General features: G+C 55.9%; 1 long non-coding RNA gene across 1 annotated transcript in view; it reads right to left on the minus strand.

The window, feature by feature from the left end:
• LOC147598245 (uncharacterized) overlaps positions 1-7,308 on the minus strand; it is a 113,274-nt gene extending 105,966 nt beyond the window's left edge. The window contains exon 1 of the long non-coding RNA XR_015260754.1: positions 7,246-7,308. This is a non-coding gene — a long non-coding RNA (uncharacterized LOC147598245). The remainder of the gene's footprint in view (positions 1-7,245) is intronic.
• Positions 7,309-7,582: the final 274 nt, after the last annotated feature.

Here is a 7,582-nt window from a genome sequence, read left to right on the forward strand (position 1 = left end):
GCGGGCAGAGAAGGTAGAGGAGTCACAGTCCTCTCCCAGGAACGGCTCGGCACCAAGCAGGGAGCAGAGGAGCACGACTCAGGCACAATTTCCAGCTCAGAAATGGCCTGAGCCAGCCTACATCTGAGCTCTTCCACGAGCTCAAATCACAGGGTTCCTGAAGCTCCTCTGCTCTAGGAGAAGCAAACAGCTGCAGCAAGCTGGATGTCTGACCGCACTGCTGTAGGGCTTTCGTTTCCCAACAACCGCCTGTCTCCAGCTGAGAAACACAGGCTGACCTTCCCCACGCAGCACCCGGCCTCACCCGTGCCGAGCTGCCAACCCTCCCCAGCACCCTCCTGCCTCCTCTACCTTCCTCCAGCCCCCCCAGGACCAAACGTGCTCCTTTCTTATAAAGAGCTTGAAGATGCATCTGCAGCACAGGAGAGCAGCATCCAGGCTGCTTCATTTTCTGCTCCTCTCCTCCCCTGGCTCTTCGCTGAAGCGCGAGAGCCTTCTCCTCTGCACCCCGTGCTGCTGAGCAGCCTCCACCTCCCCAGCTCGAGGAGAAGTCTTTCCTCTCCCTCCCTTCGCACTGGGTCTGCTGAGCAGCTCAGAAGCAGCCTGCGTGAAAGGTACTGACAAAATAAAGTTGGATTGTACTGCATTATTGAAAAAGTGACCTCCAGTGGTCAATAAAGCCTTTGCCCACCGTTTCCAGGCAGCGGTGCCTGTTGTCAAGCTCTGCCTTGGTTCAGCAGGACAGCGGTTCGTCTCTCCCGGTCCCAGCTCCCGCGGGTGGCTCATTAAAACTCAGAGCCTGCACTTTGGTAACGAGGAGCTCAAAGCACTTTAATGCACGGATGCAATCATGAATGCAAACAGGCTGCAGGCGAGAGAGCAGCGTAACAGCAGTCTGTTCCCCGATCTCCGTCCTTACAGCTACCGGCTCTAGGCGAGAGCACGGGCTCTGATAAGAGAAGTTGGCAGGAGGCACAGTTCTAGGACGAGGCATTTGTCGGTGTTACTGCAAACCCCCAGCCACACTGTGTGGGGAGAGGGAGCTGGGGTTCAAGGGACACCATTCCCTGCATCTCACAGCGCTGAGCACCTGGACCAGGAGGAGGCTGACGGTCCCAGAGCAGCTAGCACACAGGTTCCTCTCAAAGATGCCCTCTGTGCCACCGCATTCCCACTCCTTTCACATTTGATTTTTATGAACAATTGCACAACCAGCTTCCTCCTCTCCCCTACCCCAGCTGCAGAAGGCAGGTCTGTCCCAGCCACGTGAGATGTTGCTGGAGGAGGTTAACCCTGGCATGGAGGGGGAGCAGCCCACTGGTGTTCCCAGACACCCCATTCCTCCACACCGGAGCCCAAAGCACAGCCTCACCTGGGGAAGGAAGAGGTGGTTTCCCTTCACATCACACAGAGGCGTGGGTGCCCCACTACATGCACGCACACGCAGCCCCACGCCGCTCAGAGGAACACGCGCAGAATACTGCAACGGCCTGTTTGTAGGATCAGCAGTTCCTGCACATGCAGCAGCTCGCTGGCGAGCCCAGGTGCTCCCTCGCCTGCGGATCCAGTCCCCTCTTCCTATCTCCTCTTCCTTTACAGCCTCAGCAAGGCAAGCATCACATCTCCGTCCCCCAGGCAGGAGGCCAGCTGGGAGCTCTAGGTGAGGGGTTTTTTGCTCTTGTTGGGATTAGCTTCAGGTAGGGCCCAACTGCAGTGAGCTGAGCCTTCTCTTGGGTGAGGACAGAGAAGAACCAGTATCCCCATAGAAATGGAGGGAAGGCCCTAAAGCCTCTTAGGGATCCTGCTTCATCTCCAAGTACCAGTGCCACCATAGCGAGCAATGCCTCCACCCCTCCCACTCTGAAGAGGGGCCCAACAGCGGCTGTCCCTCTGGTCCCACACTATCTCAGGACCAATACCAGTCAGGGATGATGTCCTCCCACCTTGTCTGGGATCTGGGCCCAGGAAACAGCCCCAACACCTTCACAAGCCAGGCCAGGCTGGGAAGAGCTCCTCACGCTTTGGCAGACACTCGCGAGGGGAGCTGGAGTCTTTGCAGCATCACCTCCCCTTCCCGCCAGGGAAATCTGTACAGGGCAGATAACAAGCTTCACAGACACGTTGCAGAGGGGTCACCAGCCAGCGGGGTCCGGGAAACACGGGCAGTGAGGAGCGGGGGGAGAAGAGGCTAATTAACCATCTCCTTCCCCAAGGGGACTGGTTTAGACAGCATGAAAGATTAAAGGTCTCAAGGATGCAAGAGGAGGTGGAGGGGAAGAATCTCCTCCCATGCACGGACACAGATAGGCACCGCAGAGATCACAGGTACAGTCAGGACCAGGCTATGAGCTGTGGACATGATCTAGTGTACCAACAAAAAATTGCATCCTCCTAAATTTAGCAGCCACCACACATCTCCCAACCCTTCACCCCTGCAGCCCACCCCCAGAGCCGTGCAAGACTAATTTCCATCAAGGGCTGCCTTGGAAGAGCCTCTTTCCATTACAACTCATATGCTAAGTGCAGGCAGCCTTCCCTAAATCATCTCCCCTCTTCTGCAGCAAGCCAGCAGCAGGGACCAGGCCCCTCTCCACCTAAAGCAATGCACCCATGGCGCAGAAACAGCAATTGCCTACGTACCACCTGCAAAGCAGCCTCCCTTCGCATGGAAACGTGCAAAGCACGGGTGTTTAACAGCAGGATCCCGGCACATTTATTGTACCCTGATGGTGGAACAGCCACCTCCCTTCCTCTGTTGTTCTGTGGTTCACAGCCCTGGAATCAAGAGCAAGGGCAAAGCTTGCCGTTCCCCTCTGGTAGGCATCCCGGCAGCTCTCTCCTTCAGCCGTGCACACGCAGCTCTTGCAGCCAGCAACTGGTACATGGCACCCCTCCTGTGAGGGCAGGAGCAAGCAGATCGAGCTAAAATGGGGATTTCAGTGCTGCTCTCCAGACTTCCGCACCTAGAGAAGTGATTTTGCCCCTCTGAATGTCACAGTTCACAAGGCTGAACCCCTCTGCCTGCAACAAGAGGGCATGGTCTTGTGATGGCCACGCACGGCCAGGAAGGAGAGAAGATGAAGGCACCCAAGCTTTTCAGGTGACAGAATAGCCAAGCCCCGTGTCTCTAGACTACAAAGCACCTCTCCTCCTGCCATGGATCAGTGACCTCACCTCACCAAGTTGAGATCACCTAGATACAAAGCTTGGCATGGTCCTGACACCACTACAATGGGTGACAGCCCAGCCACTTGTCTTCTCAAGGAACAGAAGAATCAGCAGCTCCTTGCAGCTCCAGGAACGGCAAATATTCCCCATGACACCCCACAGAGCTTATACGTATGGGGCAGCCACAGAAAGGGTTGTGGTTTTGAGCTGCTGTGAGCTCCCACTGGGACTTCTCACACCATCTGGTAACAAATCCTCTCCTCCTCCACGTGCTGCTGGCATTCTGCCCCTTCTCCTGGTAGGGTCACTCATGGTGAGGACAGCTCTAGCAAGGGTATCTTCCCCTCCAGCCCACCAGAATAGGGGAAAGCATGGTTATCAGGGACTGAAATTTCACTTTTTGCCTCCTTTCATGGTGCTGAAGGAGAAACTGAACCAAGCATCACTCCACATACCCTAGGTGTGAGTTAAGCCCGGGTTTCGGGATGCCAAAGGCAGCCAGCTTCAAACCCCTAAAGTTTTGACTTCAAACATAAAAGCTGAGGCCCATGGCTGGGTTGAGGTGTGAGACAAGGTAGGATCCCATCACTGCCCTTGCAGGTCTCGTTCGGACCTGCACCAGCACAACCCTCCACAAGCAGGCATCACATCCAACCCTGTGTCCACTGCTCCATCCCTGGCAGATTTGGTCTATCAGGTGAATCTGGGCCCAAGTCACAGCTTTGCAGCTTCAAGCTTTGTAAGTTTTGAATATTAATAAGTCATAGTCTCGCATCTCAGATCAAGCTCCCTTTTGGATCATCCAAGCCCCAGCCAGGAGTGCTAAACCAGACAGGCAGAACCAGAAAACATTCCCATCCTACCTCTGCAGAGAGGAGCCTCCACTCCACACCCTTCCAATCTGCCCTGGGGTATCTGTCTGACAGGCGGAGCAAAGCTTTGTTGTTTAAGGCAGCCTAATCCTGCAGCCCTTACATCAGCGGGGCCAGATCCTGCCTCTCTCCATTCACCCAAGGTTGGGATGCAGCTAGGAAGCGGGGGAATGACTAAGGGGCAAGAGAGGGGACACGATTTGGGGCCAAGCAGCCGAGCACAAGCCACGATAGCTCTTCCCTTTTCTCCACTTCCCTCCTGCTTCTGCAAACCCCTCTCAGCTTCGCCTGGCAAGTGAGGCTCAACCCGAAACCAGGCTGTACCTGCACGTGTTGGTGAGTCAGAGCTGGCTGGCCAGAGACACACACCAAGCGCCCCCCCCGCCCCCCCAGCCCCTTTTAACTTCTGCCTCCTTGACATGCCCTCACCAGCAGTTTAAAGAGGGCTTTTTTTTCCTCCCCTCCTTCTCCCTCTCTTTTTCTTTTCTGCTCTTTTTTGTCTTCAGTCCTCCTAGTGGGTGGGGAAAATCCCGGGTGTCAAACTTCAAAAGGGAAGCCTGAGTTCATATCGCATTCATGTCCAACGCGCTGCCTAACCGCAGGCTCCTGCCCGCACCCACACACGGGGCCAGCAGCAGCTCGCACGGGGCCTGATGAGCGGGGCACTCGCCAAGGATGCGACAACGCTGTTGCCTCCCCTACCCACAGCCCGGTTCGGCTGTGGACCTCCATTCACCCATCCACAGCTTGGTGCACCGGGTAAGCCAGAGAGGAGAGGAGGGTTTGGATGTGGAGCCCTGCTCAGGGTAGTTGCAGGGCTGGGATTCAGCCCCCTGCCAACAAGCCCACGCCAAACGCAGAGCTCCTGGAAACCGGCTGTGCAGGAAGGGGAGAGAACCCCTTACCTTCTCCCTGCTCAGTACCACGTCCCTGACAGCAGCTTTGTGGCACGACGCAGCCCTGCTACCCACCCCATGAGACGTCTCGGTGGGCCAGCTCAGCCCTAGGATGCTTCACAAAAAATTATTTTGCTTTGTGCTTTTGAATTTCACTCTTGGTCCAGGTGATTTTTGACAAAGACCGTGCTCAGCCAAACAGAGCAGCCAGGCCAAGGAAGGAGCAGAGCAAAGACCAGAAGGCACAAGATGTAGTCCATGCTGTACAGCCAAAAACTAGGAGGCATGAGGAAGCATCACATCCTCTGCAAGGGCTTTGGTGGTGATGAACGGCTGGACAAAGCTATCCGCACCAAACCCGCTGTGCTGTGTGGAGCTCAGGTGCTCTCTGCACACTGCAGAGCCGTGGTGAGGCAACACAGCTGCCAACCTCAGCTTCTCATTGCTCCCACCTACAGCTGCCCTGGTCCATGCAAGCTAACTCCTTCACATCTCCTGGCTTCCAGATTAACAGAGCAGGGCAGTTTGGACCTGGTGCTTTCATAACAAACCTATTTTCTTTCCCCCAGTCACCTGCAACACAGAAAGCCAGGCACACAGACAGTCAAAGGAAACGTAGCATCTATTTGATTTTCTATTGTACTCCTGAATAGTAAGTTAAAGCCTATTCACAGCTGATTTGGTTCTGGGTTTGGTTGCATTTGAGACCCTCAGGCTTCACGGGGAGACAGGTCTCTCACAGAAGAGCTGTCAGGAGCCAGCCTTGCAGAGTTAGGAGCCGGCTTGGTCCTGGGAGGCGAGTCAGAAACCCCATACAGAAAGGAAGAGGGGAATGCTTGGAACAGGAGAGCCCAGACCTGTCAGCCTACACCAGGAGCCCCACAGTTAGAGACTGGAAAGAGCTTCTCTCCCTGCCAGGAGCGGAGAGAAACGTGAGAGCGACATTTTGTTGAAAGGGGATGAGCAGGAGCGTGGGAGGATGTGTTGATGCTCCCTCCCCAGAGGAAAGGGCACAGTTTTCAGTGAGAAAAAGCTGTCCTGGCTTGGTAGCTGTGCCAGGGAGGATGGGGAAGCACTGGACAGGCAGTGCTGCAGACTTCCCTGATGCCGAGGGATATATCAGGGCAGCTCTGACACCTGGGTCAACCCACAGCATCCCTGGCAGCTCACCTCTGCTAGCCGTCATCTTGCAAGTACACACACTGTGATTCTAGTCCAAATCTCCTCGTCAGGCACCCAGCGTGTTCTGATGCAGTGTCCTCAGCCACAGCAGCGAGCACTGCCAGGGAATGTGCTCTTACCCCACCTGCACCACCAGGCACACCAGCTTTAGAGCATCCGTACGGAGCCCAGGACCAGATATCGGGATATACAGGACACCAGCCTACTAAAAGCCTCAAATAATGATTCCTGAATACAACAGAGGCAACGCAGTTGGGGTCATGCATCTACTGCAGCTGCCTGCTGTCAAAATATCTCCTGTGGGCTTGGCTCCAGCAAGGTGCTCACCTCCACCAGCTCTCAGAGCCGGCCGGGAGCTGAGAAACAAGCAGCCACGCTTTTCCATGCGGCCCAGGGTCCCCAGCAAATATCCAGCCTGTATCCAGCCTGGTGAAAAGCCCTTTTTGATTGCATTTGCCCTCTGCTCCCCCTCCAGGTAAGCAGGTACCCCAGAGCACCCCAGCATGCAGTTGTGGGAAGGATGCTTTGAGCAGCACCCTGTTGCAATGCAATAAGCTGCTGCTCCAGGATTGCTGGCACGAACCTTGATTTTGAGAAAGGGCTCAAACATCCTGGAGTTGCAGGGGGGCTTAAGAGGAGGGACATCCTTGCTCTGAGGTATCCAAATAGCAGCACTCACATTTCCCCACCATGAGCCCTTCCCAAGGATCAACAAGGCAGAAGCATCGCCCCAGGGCTGCCCCCAGCAAACTTTTCAGCCCCCCAATGCCCCTCCAAACTGGTTTCCACTGCAGGACCCAGGCAAGAGGCCAGGAGCCAAAGGAAAGGGGCTGCCGTTCCTCCAGCCTGTGAGCCAAGGGGGACGCACGTGACTAGGTGTTGGCTTGGATTTCCAAGCCCTGCAACAGCACCAGCTGCTCCTGCCCATCCCTCTGCTCCCAAAGAGGCCCACAGATCGGGTTTCCTGGGCCAGTACGCCCAGGTGAGTCCCCGCGGACCTGGCTGACATCCCCTTCTCTGGAGCCATTCCACAGAGATGTTGGACCAGCCCTTCAGCTTGGCAGGTGAGCAGAGCATCCCCGTGGGCTCCAGCCAACACATTGGCTACAGAAACTGGCGCGTCTCACCTCTCACGAGCCCTGGGGATGCAAGCGCTGCGCTGGGCAGGGAGTCGCCCCGGCAGAAATCAGATCTGGGCTGCTCCAGAACCAAAAATAACCTGCCAGCTGCCCAGGAAGAGAGGGGAGCCAAGCGTGCACAGATCACGCACATGTCAGGAGGAGTCATCTGCACCCATCTTCAGGGATAATGGCGGGGAGCATGGTTTTTGGTGCAATTCAATGGATAACAGCAGAGCAGTGGTGTAAAACAGCCTCCAGGTCTTTTCAGGCAGCAAAGCAGCAGACAGCCAATACCCCCAGGGCCCCATCCTCCATCTGGGGAAGAGCTGCCATGCCTGGGAGC

Source organism: Chlamydotis macqueenii, chromosome 20 (genome assembly GCF_036417535.1).
Source record: "Chlamydotis macqueenii isolate bChlMac1 chromosome 20, bChlMac1.mat, whole genome shotgun sequence".
Classification (NCBI taxonomy): Eukaryota; Metazoa; Chordata; class Aves; order Otidiformes; family Otididae; genus Chlamydotis; species Chlamydotis macqueenii.